The sequence below is a fragment of the Falco peregrinus genome, chromosome 5 (assembly GCF_023634155.1).
Source record: "Falco peregrinus isolate bFalPer1 chromosome 5, bFalPer1.pri, whole genome shotgun sequence".
In the NCBI taxonomy this organism is placed as follows: domain Eukaryota; kingdom Metazoa; phylum Chordata; class Aves; order Falconiformes; family Falconidae; genus Falco; species Falco peregrinus.
Window position 1 is genome coordinate 30,306,621 of NC_073725.1, and position 15,358 is coordinate 30,321,978.

Here is a 15,358-nt window from a genome sequence, read left to right on the forward strand (position 1 = left end):
TCAAATATGCCCAGGCAAGAGCCAGCTATCAGATGAATTTCCGTTAACTATTAACAAATACATCACTACTGAGTTTAGGTTGAGAACCAAGAAAGAATTAGCTCTTTTTTTAAAAAAAAAACAAACAAACACAACAAAAAAAGAAGGCTTCACCTGGGGCAAGAAAGGAAAAAAAAAATTAATGCTGATTTTATCCAATAGACCGATTAGCAAGAGTGAGATGGAAGCAGCGGGCTGAAGGAAGAGGAAGCCACACAGTCTGGAAGCATATGCTTCCCAGTGCATGGTTTGTTATCCAGCCTAGGTAAAGGTATGGATATCCTATGCTATAACATTCTTTCCAGGCCAAGAGATAAGCTGGAAAAGGGAAACCAGCTCCTGCCCCAGGAATAAACGGTTTCGTATTTCATTTCAGTCATATCTCAGGTCCCTTAAGTGATGTCATCTTTCATTTCCGCCTAGCTTCAAGGAACCATCTTCATCCCCAGGGAAAGCCCATTAGCTTTAATGGAGTTTGAGTACAAATGAACTTAGCCCAGCATGTGGCATTTTCTCAGCAAAAGTGCAAGTTGCAGCAGAGCCTCTTAGAGCTTGTCTAGGCGATAAATGAACACTTTCCATCCACCACGCTGCAGCTCATCGGCGAGGCAGGCAGGGCGCACGCACCGTGCCAGTTTGACACAATGGTGAAATGAGAGAAGGCTTTTGTTGGCGGTGAGGTCCCCAGGTAAAAAAAGAGCCCCTTCCTTCACATCCTAATTCCAGCCTTTCTTCAGATATGGTGTTCAAAGAGCTTAATACTCCAGAACACCCAGAATCCGTGCAAAGAAACAAATATATATATTAAAAATAATAAAATAGTTCCGGGAGTAGTAGTATTAATGACGCTTTATTTTATCTCATCAAGGCTTGCACTGCAGCTGGAATATTCACAATATCCCTCTCTGTGGATTCTTAGGTGTTCCCCAAGAATATTGCCATCATTCTCTCAGTGGAGGTGCCAATATTAACATATTTCTTTCACTCAGCCATCTCTTTCTCCTGAAACGTAAAAGCATACGTTATTTTTGAGACTGCCACTTCTCTACCAATTACTATTTTTTTTTCAAAATGAGTAACAGGTATAAAACTTCCTAGAGAGGGACTCACAGTACATATACATGTGTGCATTATGTAGACCTTATTTATTTTGGACCCAGACTGGTAACTATTTCCAAAGGCTATAATGCTTATAAACTGTGTTTTACTGACAGTTTTCTTATTTATGTTGAAACAGTTGTTTCTAATAATATTGAGAAATACTCAGTTCCACAAGGGCTGTGTATGAAGCCCATAACACCTTTATTCTGAATAAACAAACAGAATATTCTCACTTGCTTCTTTGCATGAACTGTAAATAATTATGTACATGTACAATTTTGTATTTATTAAAAATATACCACTACCTGCTTCACAGGTGGTATTAAAAATTAGTCAAATTCTTGTTTGTTTTCCAAACTCTGTATTTTAAGTGTAGGATCACCTCAAATATATTTTGAGATTTTTTTGAAAGTAATTATGTAAATGGAAATAGCCTTTGTCAGTAAGTAAAACACTTTTAAATTACATTAAATATTCAGTAACTGTTTCAGCCTTCCAACATCATCACATATCTGTTGAGAAACTACATTAGCATTATTCATTTTAAAACAGGTAGAAAAAATATTCATGAATGCAGCAATAACCAGCCAAAACAAACATAATGTCATATTTCTGTAGCTTCCATATCTTGTTCAAAGCACTTTGTTTATCTATGCTGTGTTTTTTTAAAGACCTTATGCCTCTTTTAAGACATGTGGGACATTTTCTGAAAAACCACGACCATTTTTTCTGTCTAGCTCTTTACGCAAAGGTGTAGTCTCTTGGTGGAATAATAGTTAAATTATAATCCAACTTCCCAGAATAAAGACTTTTTTTTTTTCATCACTTGCACCAATAACTACTCATCGTGATTGACTTCAAATTAAACTTTAAAGGAAAACTGGCCCAGGACATTCTTAAGTTTTAATGACCTACTCCAAATTCAGTAGCACATTAGCCCCAGTGCTTCCATCTTCAATAATTATATCTTCAGTAAGGGTCTGTAGTGTTTCAGAGAGATGATCCAGACATAGCAGCCCTCCTTCCAATGGTAATGTAAATATTTATATCTCCTACAACTTCTTTTTTTTTTCCTTTTTTTTTTTTTTTTTTTTCCCCGGAAAGATATTACTGAGCTGAGTGGCAGTAGTCAAAAAAACCCAAAACACCTGATTTTTATTTTAGTATTACAATACATGCAGATGTTAATTGTTTTGGTCTTCATTAGTATCTGCAAAGCGTAGTCCCTACTATGCTAGAACTCTGTAGCCATTTCAGACACTGTGTCCAAGAAAATACAACATGTTTAACAGATGTGCTAAGAAATGAAGGGAGGAGCGATTACCTGTAAGCCACCCTACCCAGGTTCCCAAAGAATAGTCCTCCCGCTGTTCACACTCTGTGACTTTCAGGCTTTCTTGGTGAAGCCAGATATTTGTCCATCATATTAAACAAATAATTCTATAGCAAACAGTACTTTGAGAAGCAGCAAGTACAAGATAAGCATTCGTATTCTGAAGGGCAAAGCTTATTGATTAAACATACTACCCAATGCAACCAGAATAGCTGTGTCAATCAGATCAAACACTTTTTTCTTCAGTTTTCTCAATCAAGAATGGAGTTTTATCCCCTCAGCAAAGATACTAATGTTTTGTGTTAAAGAACTCAGGAACTCAGAGGGATTATTTTTTTCCTGCAAGATGGATTATTTGTAAATGCAAATTCTTTGTTTGCCATCCACGGTGGAAGGACAAACATTGGCTTGGTGGAAGGATTAAGGAAGGTTAAGTTCAATCAGAGTATTGTTATAGGACCAAAGCTCAGTGCCAGCGGAACATTTAGGCTTTGGATCGCTGTTTGGGCTCCCCTTATTGATGTCAGTGTATAGTTAGAAGTCTAAACACACGCTGTTGGAGCTAGATGTAGCCTGCACTGCCTCAGACCTGAGCATGCTAAGTATGAAACGCTGTCAAATCAGAGTGGTAACTTTCCAAGCTGCCTTCAAATGCTTTGTAAGGAGACAGAAGGAAAAGGTTTTGTGGGAAGGTGAACACATCTGCCAGAGGAGGAGGGCAGGGCTGAATTGCACCTGTAGGAGATAAGGAGATCAGATGAAACAGCCTAACTTTGGTCAGACCAAACGGCTGGCTCAGAAGAAGTGCAACATTTTGTCAGGAGGGCTTGGAAGACGGGAGAGGATGAGGAGATGGAATAGGGTGGGACTCCGAAGAGAAATGCACAGTGAATATAGGCTGTGGTGCACAAGGGTGGAAATGAACTGAAGCAGAGGTTCCTAGTGGTGATACATATATCACTGATGGCCTGCAAGCTGTGGATCAGTGGTGGTGTGGGGCAGATAAATGCAGTTTGCATCCTACCCTGGGGAAGTGAGAGCCTGGGGGACGGAGGCAGGGTAGGGGAAGAGGAAGTGGTAGTGCTTCTCCCCTTGTGGCCAACTGCAGAGCAAGCTGCTGCCTGCTACCACCAAGGTTGAGTAACCCAGCTGTAATTTATATATAAATATGTAATATACCAAACCACTTTATGTTCCAGAGTCTTCATTGGGCAGTACAGTAAATTGCAAACAGAAAAAAAAAAAAGGATGCTTTGGCTGAATGTCTATGTGTTCACTGTCAGTGCTTGCTTGCCCTCTGCTTTGCTCACCACTAATTTCTTCTAGACTATCCACTTGATTTAAAAACATCGTTATTCTCCCTAAGTGTTAAAAGAAAAAGGATGAGGAGAGGAAAGGGATGCTGGCAGAGACTAAGAACTAAACCTTATCATTGCCAGGAGTACGTTGTGTATCCGGGCACTGTCAGTGAGCTCTCTTAGCACTCTGGAGAAAATGCCTGGAGAACGCAATTCCAGGCACGCAGTGGCATAATGGAAATGTGAAGCCGTCCCCTGTGGCCTGTGAGGATGAGCCCCCTGGAATGAAATAATCTGAAGGACTTTATTTTTGCGTTGCCTTATCTCATCTTCTTGTCTGTGGCATGAACAATCTCTCAACCCTCACAGCATCCTCCTTGCCAGAAAATAAAAAGCTCTACCAGGTCATCGGTTACAGTCTGGAATAATGAGACCTCCGTGATCCAGTTCTCATACCAATGTAAATTAGGATTAATTCCACTGAAGTCAATGGGATAAATATAAAACCTGTGGGAGTGGAGAATCAGTTTCAGATTTCAGCTTTAAGTCAAACAAAAAAGATGAAGTTGCCTAATAGGGATTGTCCTTCTTCATTTAAAGTAGTAACCATTTCCTGGGGTTTTTTTCCTTCAGTGTGAATTTATCTGTAGCACACTGAGAATTTCTCCACCACTATAGCCTGGATATTTCAATGTGAGAAACAACTTCCCATTAAATACAGAAAAATGCATCAATTCCCTGTGAACTACAGGCAATGTGTTTATTAACTAACGTCCCCCCAGCAATCTTAGTTTTCTCCTATTGTAGTGAGATGGGAAGATTAAGCTGTTGCTGGACTGAAAAAAATCAACACTAGATGTATTCTAGACATCACAAGGGGAAAAATGCAACTGATGTCAGAATGACAAGAAATCATAACAATACTAATGGGGCATCTGATCTGTACAACAAACCCTTTTCACTCATGGAAAAGACATAGGGCTGCTAAAAGAAGTGTGCAATGATGCTCTTCACTCTGTTGTAGCAACCTTAGAGAGGTTATGGACCTCATGGGGCTCGTTATGGAAAGGAAGAATATTTAACCTTTCATCAACCTTCTTTGAGATGTGCTGTCTCCACCTACATTCACACAGAAGCAACACTGTTAGTCAGGGAATATTTGCCTTAATGGTACCCCTAGTGACAGCTCCATCCACCTATTCTCCCGTATTTCTGCGCTGGTTGCATACAAAACCAAAAGAGAGCATCAAGTGTATCTCCTGGCTTCCTGACAATGCAACAGGGATGAAAACAGAGAACAGAATGTCAGTGGTAACTTTTCCTTCTCACTCGAGTGATGGTCTGCAAGTGTGCCCAGTGGGTGACCCTAAGCCCTTCAATAATACGAAGTCTATCTACCAGCAGAGGCTGTGAAGCAGCCTTGATGGCATGGATACGCAGCTTAGATAAAAATATAGGGCAGGCCAATATGCAAAGCCAGCTGGCATAGACAGCATGAGGTATAGCAGAGTCATGATTCACGTTGTTTAAACTCTGGACAGGGCTGTCCACCATGCACTCCGGTGAGGTAATGAACTGTCAGGAAAGGAAATTTTTGGGAGAGATGATGAGTCAAGAAAGGCAAATGGGGAGTACAGGGGGTCAAATGTAGGTTTTGTCCCTTGGGCAGGGTTTCCAAGCACTTGTCTCAGAGTTAAGTTTCGTAGTGTTAAGTGTTAAACCATTCAAGCACAAAATGCAGTGCTGATGTGAGTGCTGGCATCTGGATAGCTTTTGCTGTCTGAATGGATCCTGAAGGCTGTGGACAAGTAAGCTTTAAGTTTGCTGGAATATGCACAGTGAGGTGATTTGTATGTCAAGAGTGAAGAAATAAGCCTGACGGTTTGTAGATTCAATAGGTACGAGATCTCTTCAGTGGGGATACTAGATAGTGGGGGGGTTCACCCTTAAAAGGAGTATCTCCAACCGCCTGCTATACCTTCTTCAGGAAACCTGAGGACCAGAGCCAAGAATTTCTCTGTGCAATTGTGCAAACAGGGGGTGTGCATGCAAGCACTGAAGCATGCAGGGCCCTGCATGAGGAAACTACCTTGATTTTCTTTTGTGTGCAATACCACTTATCCCATAAATCAAGCTAACTCTTCAGCTGAGGAGTATCAGTTCACTAACTCAAGATGCATTCTGGCAGTCCGGTTCACTGTGTAAATCTAAATGTAAGGACTTAGTAAACAGTAAAGTCTGTTGAAATCAGTGATTTATTATTCACTTGGCCTTAACAAGCTGCTAATGCTATTCAGTGCGGACAAATACCTCACACCTACCTAAACTCCACTCCAGCATTTATTGTCTGAGACACTCCTTCCTGGCTGTTCTGAACCACTGCAGTGTGCTGTGCGTTGTTAAATAACTTCCAAGCAGCTCTATTTTCGACTATGCTAGATTTTTTTACCAGCACAACTTGCCTTATGCTAGCGCATATTTACCTGGCCCTCAGTCAATTTCAGGTTCAATCATTAAAATCCGCCCTGGTGCTCCCATGCCCATTTCTTGTAAAGCTCCCTCTTCCAACTATCCCAGCCTTGAAACAACGCGCTATGAGCATGCTCCGGTGCATTCTTTTGTTTTAGGAAAGAAGACTTTCATTTTCTAAGCTTGCTGATATTGAAGAAGAGGCAACGTGTGCCCAACCAAAGAAATCAAGCTGTTTCTTGAGTACAGAGGCCAGGAAGTGTGGGAGGGGGGTAAATAACACTGCTGGGATATAGGGATGGAAACAAAACAGTCCTACCAAAAATCAAGAGAAGCTGATAATCTTGCACAACACTCTATAGCAATCACTGCTGCATAGTGCTGGATGCTATGAGGGGCAGGTATCTCATCAGCGCTTCTCTCTGACAGTGAGGACTACGTGGCATTCAGATGGAGAGATCCCAGGAGCACAAACTGGTGAAATATTTGAGGTAGAAACCTAAGACAATGCAGACCCCATGGAGAAGCGGAAACTTTCTGCCGCAGCCACTCAGAAATGGCACAAACAAGATGGGTTCGTCTGAAAGAAAAAACAAGAAAAAAATGTTTCCCTATTCTTTGCCCCAAATCTTTCCATCCTCAGTCAATCCATTCCTTTCTCCCTCCTCTCTTTTCAAAATAGCAACTGACTATGCACAAGGAAGGAAGAAAACAGCAGGCCTGAAGTGTTTTAATACCTTTAAGATGACAGCCATAATGCAGCCATAGCCTCAAAAATAATAAAAGCATTCTACAACAATGCAAAACCCCATTCCTAAGTGCATTTTTTGACAGAGATATTGAATTCTTCGTAACAAACAGCAAAGCATACTAAAGAGCAGAAAACAGGCTTAAAACAATAACAGTTTTCACATTGAAAAATGGATACAAAATAGAGTCTCTTTGGGTTGCAGCTGTGTTAAAAATTGGCTTGAGAAGGACGAGTTATGGTCTGATACAGAGTTGTGGGGAATTGCTCCCACGTATAGGAGAAGTGTTGGTATCCTACAGCTCAGTGTAACGATCTTTACACACCCATGCATTAGAGAGTGGAGTGACAAACAGCTAGATATCAACAAGCCAAAAAGCAGTACAGCTTTTGCCAGTGGAGCCAACCATTTGGCTTACCATGCACACAGCAGAGCTATATGCAGCAGCAAATGGCAATGTCAACATCAGTTAGTTACTAATTATTACCTATGTATTATTATTAATAGACCTTGCTTTGACGTTTGCAGGGATCCTGCCTGTAAAGAGTGATGCAGTTCCCAAGGTGAGCTGCTTCTGGGCTTCACTCAAGATGAATAGCCATTATCCTCTTGTCCTTTCTTAGGGGTGGTGAGAGGTATTTACAGAAACAAAAGGACTGACAGGAGAACATATCCTTCTCAAAGAGACATCAGTCTGCTTTCCGCTATATGAAAAGAGAACAGCAAACCAGGCTTAAGACTGAGCCAGCCTTTATTTCAGCCATAGCTCAGCCACAAAGTCTTTACACTGTGCCTAGGAAGAGTCAAGTTGGTTGTTGGTAGATGAGGCTGGTGACATACATAGCCCTTCCTGGCCTGCTGTATCCGTACCTCGTGAACGAGAGACCTTGGACCTTGCTAAGATATGGAGAGCAAGATATCCATTTCCTGCAATCTCCAGAGCTTGGGAGAAGATATTCTTTTTATCACAGGGTTAAGAGTTCATGATCTAGATGGTCTGAAGAAGGTAGAAATATCCTCACCGTCAGTAATAGTACTACTTTATTACTAACTAGGTTCATATGCATTTCAAATGGAATGTGAAATCTCATAGCTAAAAATAAAACAGTGGAATTATATTTCTAGTTGAAATAACTGATCACTTGGTCTTGTTGCATCCTAATTGGATACCATCAGACCTGTAATTACAACAGTGTAAACCGAGGAGCTCTAATAGCTGTCTCTTCACCCAGCCATTCTTACTGACAGAAATAAAGACAAACACAGCACGTTACAGCGTTTTTTCAGATCACTAGACCAACCTAATCTAATTTATGCTGGCAACCTTTAATTTTAAGTAGGTCAATTCACTCTGTGAAACCACAGAGAAAACTATCCTGACAATGCAAAATTATAAAGTATTGGAAACAATACGAGTCTGAAATTGCAAATAGAACAGGAGCGTATGAATGAAGGTAGCCACAATGGAAAATATTGTGCAAAGCTGCCACAGGGAAAAAAAAAAACAACCCTCACTTCAGAAAAAAATTTGTCATTTACTCAGTTTGGGTGAGATCCAGCAAGCTATTGAAGTCAGCGGGGGATCTTTGTCTTCGTTTCAGCGGGCTTTGGCTCGGAGCCATTGTTTCTCACAGTTCAGAGAATCAATTTGGTCCTTCGACTCTCGAGACTGAACTGAACAAGTAATACTTATTTTGATAATATGGAAACCCTGCTTGACTAATTTGAGGACATTTTGAACAACGGCGTGCAGGCCACCTTTATTGCTGGCATTGCTGAGCTTTACTGGGTCGGGACCCCAAAAACTCCTTGTGCCTGTCTGCTCCCCCCTGCTCGCTGAGACGCATGACATGTAGAGGGGTAAGGTACTGGGTGATGCTGCTTTCAGAGACCATCTAGAGCTAATACACATCTTCATATTCCTAACTTACAGATTTTAATTAAATCAACTGTCAATGGAATCATATTACTTTCTGCGGGTTAGATTTTAATGAAGTTTTAAACTGATCCTTCAGTTTAATGAAATAATTATATAATGCAGGGATGTGTGCTACTATTCATCTGAATTAATAATGCAATTGCTTTATGTACTGTTATTTTCTGCCGAGGAGGAAGAATATCAAGCAGCTTTCCCAGTCTGCAGATAAATGAAGCAGAATTCTCCCTGTTAGGGTTTGGTACAAGATATGTGCTCTTCATTGTAGACCATGTCTTAACTTTCAGTGACTGTTCTCCTTCACCCTCTCTTACTCCCAAAACCCATGGAGACTATTTTGTTCCTGGCTGAAGAAGCCAAGTCAGCGTTGTTGAGGCAGATGACCATTGCCTGGCTGCTTGTAGCAATGCAAGCCGAGTCCAGAAAGCTTACTCAGTTACAAGGAATGAAGCATTAAAGCCTTCTGTTGCAGGCAGTCAACAAAAATAAACAAGTTCAAGCAGCTTTGTGAGTTAGGAGGGTTGGTTAGGATAAAAAGCTATTTAAAGGAAGTGGACACTTAATGCTGAGATGAAAGAGCAGGTCAATAGGAAAAGAGGAGGAGATGGCAGCCGTGTTTGACCTGGTGGCATTTTTCAAGGGCCTCACTTGGGCTTTCATCCTTCTTTTTCTATAATTATTCTGTATGTGGTGAACTAATTAGAAAGGTGCTTGGTGCTCTGGTGAGCCTTCGTAAGCTGTTCATGTCCTGCAATAGTAGCGTCTTTGTGAGGGACACAGACTCTTCAGAGAAACGATGTAGAAACGCCGTGAGCACACCCCAGGGAGAATTCCTCCCTGTCCTAGCAGGTGCACACAGCATGCATTGCACTTTTTAAATTTTGATCTTTAACAAGGAAACAAAGTCAGCAGGAAAAAAAATGGGTTTACAATCTAGGTACACATGGAAAACCGCGTTGCCTCATTGCACCTGAATGTGGTTAGCCACGCAGGATGTGGGGTCTCATAGGGATGCTCTTGAAAGATAATATTTCTACATGATACCAAGTAGACGAATTCTCAGACTAGCATCATTACAGTGCTGTACGCAGAGATTGCTTTCCTGAGCAAAGCAAAGAAATTGCCTCCTGTCGCATGCCCAGTCACAACTGATTATCACTCCAGCAACGCCGAGCCCAAGAAACTTTCTGCTCCCTCTTGAGGTCATGTCTTCCTCACCCTCCATGCTCCAACACACTCACCTGCAAACAGTCACCCCCAGCAGCTTTGGTTTAGTCTGCTTTCAGTCTAATGCCCATATTCTCCCAGCCCCTGCTGCTTTCACTGCATAAAGGGGCTTGTTTGGCCTGAAAGAGAAAGAGTTTGGTTTCTGGATCTAAGGTCTCCCATTGCCACCTCTCCATACACCTCTCCACACTAACCCCAAAGGAAGTTAATGAAGCCGCAGCTCCCACACTTTAAACATCAGCAGACCCCCTGGCAGTCCTTACAGGTTTTCACGAAGCATTATCCACCCAAATGAAGGAGCTTTCAAGACAACTCACTGTCAGATCTAGCATGACTTCACACATCAACCAGAAATCATTTATTTATTTATATACCAAGCCTTATCAATATGTATGGGCTATACCCATTAACCTAAAAGGGATCTCCAGAGTCACCAAGCCCAGTTTCTTGCTATCTCAAGAATCTCACTCAATCCAACTACAAATTTACCAAAAGACATCTTTGTATTAATCAAATTCTGTTGAAAACCAAAGAAAAATTAATAATTTAAAAACCCTGTATAAATTCATTACTTGATGTTTTTCTGTTGGGACAGTCATCTCAAATCTAAATTCCCTTCCAAACCAAATATTTTTCAACTTTTTTGCCATTTTTCCAGCCTGTGTTTGAGCCAAGTTGAGAACTAATGGGCCATAGTCCACAGTCCAGCCTGCGCCTGCATTAGCTACAGTACTACAGCTGTGGCACGTAACTTCGCTCAGATAACCAAAGGAAATGCCTTTCTAGGGGTCCCCGTACACTTCCACTATTTTCATAGATTCATTTGCAAGTTCAGTGGAATAATTTGTTATTTTCGTGATTTCTGTCAACCCAAGCTGCCGTCACTGCACTATCAGTTGCAGGAGGCTGAAACATTTTTCCCTTCCCAGATAGTATTTGTGCTCTTGCATCAATACTTCCCACAGTCCATTAAGTACTCTTCTTTCTAAAATATTCTTCCAGGGGTTGGAAATATGGGCAAGCTAAAATGGAAATGGTCTCAAGAGGTTTTTTTGTGCTCTGGTAAATTCTAGGTTCCTCTTTTTCCTAAACCATCACCGTGGTTTTGCAATATTGATAAAGCTGCTGCGATAATACCTGAGCCCTGTGAGTATCTGGGGAGTTGGACCAGTTTGTGCAGTTTTGCATTTCTTTCTGATGATGGAAATTCCCTCGTTACTGGTTGTGTGCAAGAGGCAACTTTTGCTGTCACAACTCTCACCACTCTGGTTTCATTTTTGGAACACCTTTACTTTATTCACAATTTGTAAATATATCTATTCCTACTCCAGGCTGTAGCACATGTGCTTGGGTAGGTGGAAAGAAAGCGTTCTGGTTCTGCTGTGGAGCTGTTGGCAATGTCCCCTTAAGGACCATTCTTGGGTTTTTAGAAGCCCCTTCCAAACATTGAGCTGGGATCTTGGAGGAAGAACCAAAAAATTTCTGGGTGCTGGAAGGAAGAGGACACCCATGAAGTGCCAAAGCATGGGTGAATCAGGAGATGGCAGAGAGAAGTGGAGGAACTTGCAGAAGTTTCCTTAGAGGATGGAGAAAGGTTGGATAAGCAATGAAGCAGGAGGCAGCCACGTTCAAGAAAGCCGAGAGTAGCCCTTGTAAGTGCATTATGAATGTGCATATTGTGTGGTCCCGGGTGCATATAACCATCAGACCATTGTAGCAGAGAACAGTAAGTGCCAAGAATTCTCATTGCCTTTATTTCAATGACTTATTTGACAATCATTTACTGTTTGCTTCTCAAGTGTCAGGCATTTATACTCTCTCCCACATTTGTCCAGCAATGCTGTGAAGGAAGGGCACAGCTAGCCTAAGACATTTTTAAAACTGACTTTTCCAGTCACTTTCCTTTGGCTAACCAACAAGAAACAGGCGTATGCATGCAGCCCTGTCTGGTAAGAATCTGAACTGTATGACACCTAGGTGGAGAGCACAGAGGCTCAGTAAAGCATTTTGCAGTTACATATATTTGAAGAAGTACTAACATCAGTCAAAGAAGTCTCTGAAGGTAAATGCCATTCTTTGTCTTTCTGTTCCCAATGACCAGAAGAAGTGGCGAGTAGCTACACAGATCATCCAGGCACCCCCGTCTGCCGCACTTCTGACCGAGCAGCACTTTTGTTAGTTCAGCAAGTTTGGGCCCTCAGCTTTAGGGAGAGAAGAAAGACAGGAGAACTAGACTAAGGGTTCAGCAGCTTCAGAGTCCTAGATATTGACTGTAACAATATACACTAGTAAGCTCTGTGTTTGGGGCACATAAAAAGAGCTACTGCAGCCATTTCTAAACAATTTTCAGTTCACAGCTCTGCAGATTTCTGTTGCTGCCTCAGCGACAGAGCTGGCATGACACATTTCTGTCCTTAGCTGGAGCATTATGTTTCATTCACTTTATTTTGTATTCTGGAGTTAGCCTAGAACTGCCTTTTGGTGGGGATTGCCCCCTTCCAAAGGCTGCAATATTCTTCCTTCTCCTGGTGCCCTACATCTCATTGCATCAACAGAGGAATTCATTATGGATAATTGGATGCCATTTCCCACACGGTGTAAAAACTAGTGGTCTGAAAGTGCCAGAGAGCTTGATCCCTGCCTGATTAGTTTCTTGAGTCATCCTGCAAGTTATTCCTTAAGCAGTTAATGTCATTATTTGTCATCCCTGGGTCACAAACCATAGCTAAGCAGGGCAGAGGAGAGAAGGAGAAAGACTGAGGGTCGTCTATCCACATAGAAATCATATCTTAACAACTTTCTTAAGAACCTGCGTTTAAATTTGCCATGAATTTCAACTATAATTCATCTGAGACACCTCCAAGATACTTGTCTTGTGTTGTTGGAGCAGATGATTAATGAAGCTCTGCTTGTTATGTAAAAGTGAATAAGACATTTGTTGCCCGATCTGTGCAAGGAGGAAGGGAGCTATTGTAACTTGCCACAGACTGCATGGTTCTTAAATGCATTCCTGCCTCGTACATTTTGTCACTTTTAATGAAGTCCAAATCAGCTGTTTGTCTATCAAATGTTATTGCTCACTGGATACAGGTCTACAGTTCTAGTGCAATTTCCTCTTTAAGTGGATACAAAATCCCCAGTCACTCTTTCCCCTTGCGGATGAATAGGTAGTTCATTTCTAGGTCTCTTAGTACTATGACACTAATCTATACGTGTAAGTAAGAGTCCAAACTTCCTGCACACTTCCCAGTTTCAAGAACTAGCCAGGTTGCTATCAAGCTTGTTAGCTGCCTCAGCTTAAGCAAAACCCTGCCTTCTGTCTCTCTGTCCCATTTTCCATGTTACTTGAAGGACTTTTCCCTAAGTGCTTCTGATGCTTATCCCAGGATTATTTTATATTTCAAACAACCTTCCTGACTGTGACTAATTTTGTCACAGTAGTACTATTTCCCTCAATTGCTCCTCTCTGCTTTTTCTGACTGCCAGCTTCCTGGTTTCAACCAAATTTAGCGCTTCTTTCCAAGCATTTCAATCACCATTAAATGGATGAGAATCCCTCTTTTCCACCCAGCCTGGCACAGTCCTGTACTGACAGCACTGACTGTGATGGGGTCCCATACTCCTTGCTTTCACAGGAGTTTGCTCTTCCCTTGCCAGTGCAAGCACTGTGATGAATATCACTGGTTCCTAAAACCAGACTTGTCAAGACCGTCACGCTGAGCTCTACAGCCTGCCTCCAGCTATGTTTGCCTATTAAACTATGCTGCAATCCCTCTGTCGCTCTCTGGTCCAATACACCAACGTACCTTTTCCCCAGGTAATGTCTTAAAAATCCCCTCGAACCACAATGGCTTGGAAATTTTCCAAAACTGCTCTGCCTGAGCCAGGTATCTGGTGTGGAAATTACAGTCCAAATGGTTCATTCTTGTTAGAAGCAGCTGAGAATACAATACCTGACCCAGGCACCCCCCTTGCGGAGGAGAGCCGGCCGGGTTGCACTGTAGCACGTAAACGCTAAAGTCACAGGCAAACACCCGAACAGGTCCCATCGGAGGACAGGCTCCCTGGCTGGCTCTCCCGGACCGACTGCTGCTCAGTTAAGCCTTGCAAGAAGCATGCCCTGAATCTGAGCTGGCTCCTTACAGACCAGGAAAAAGTACACTGCTGATGCTCAAACCCAGCTGAGGATTTATTAATTGGTCCGATATAAGATACCCCATACAGTCTAAAAATATATATGGATATGTGAACAGCACAGGGCTGCTCAAATCCTCTCTTTCTGGGTGCATCACTTCTTTCTTCTAGCAATACACTGAAGCTGCTCAGCATTGCAAGGATTTAATCAATCTGCCCTACCTTTGACGTTCAGCCTGAACAGATGCAAATAAGTGAACATTTCCAAAGATCGAAAAAGAAGCGGCTTTGATTTTCTAGTCAAGCATCGATTGCCTAATGCCACTAACATTGAACATAAGGGCTTTTTTCAAGCCTTAAAGCAGTCTTTTTCAAGCAGGCAACTCTAGTCAATAGATGAAAAAAACAAGGAATGACAAGTTTATACCAGGAAAAAAAAGAAAGACAGTATCACATGTAGTCTTCTAAAAACTCCAAGGTTTTTTTTCCTATAAGTGAGAATTCTACTTAAAAAAGGATTTCAGATTTTGTGCCTGCATGAATTAGAACTGACTTTCTTACCCACATCCCTTTCCACACAGGGTTAAATAACTAAAAACATAATTTGTCTTTTCTTTGATCAAAGTTTAACCAAACAGTAACCATGGGGATGTGAAGATGTAAAGGCAGAGGGAAAAAATAATCAAATACCATGCATAATACCTCTTAATAGAGGTTCAGCAGCTATAAAAATAAATAGACTGCCACTGTTTCTAGGCTCGATCCAAACAGATGAAAACATGAGATTTTATCTGCATTGCTAATGTCACAAGATTGCAACTAGAAGAATACCTGGGCATGTGAAGTTCCATAGAAACAATTATTTTTGACTAATTGCTGTGTTTTCCTGGAAGGAGAGAAAGGCACTTCCCATATTTTATTTCATGCCCCAGGTCCATAAAAAATAAAATCCTGTATTAGGGACAGAGGTTTGAGTTACAAGCTGAGGGCCAAATCCTGCAGTCCTTGTTCAAAGCAAACCATCTCCTTACCGCTTTAGGAGCTGAGACTAATAAGCTGGCCCTACTTTCAT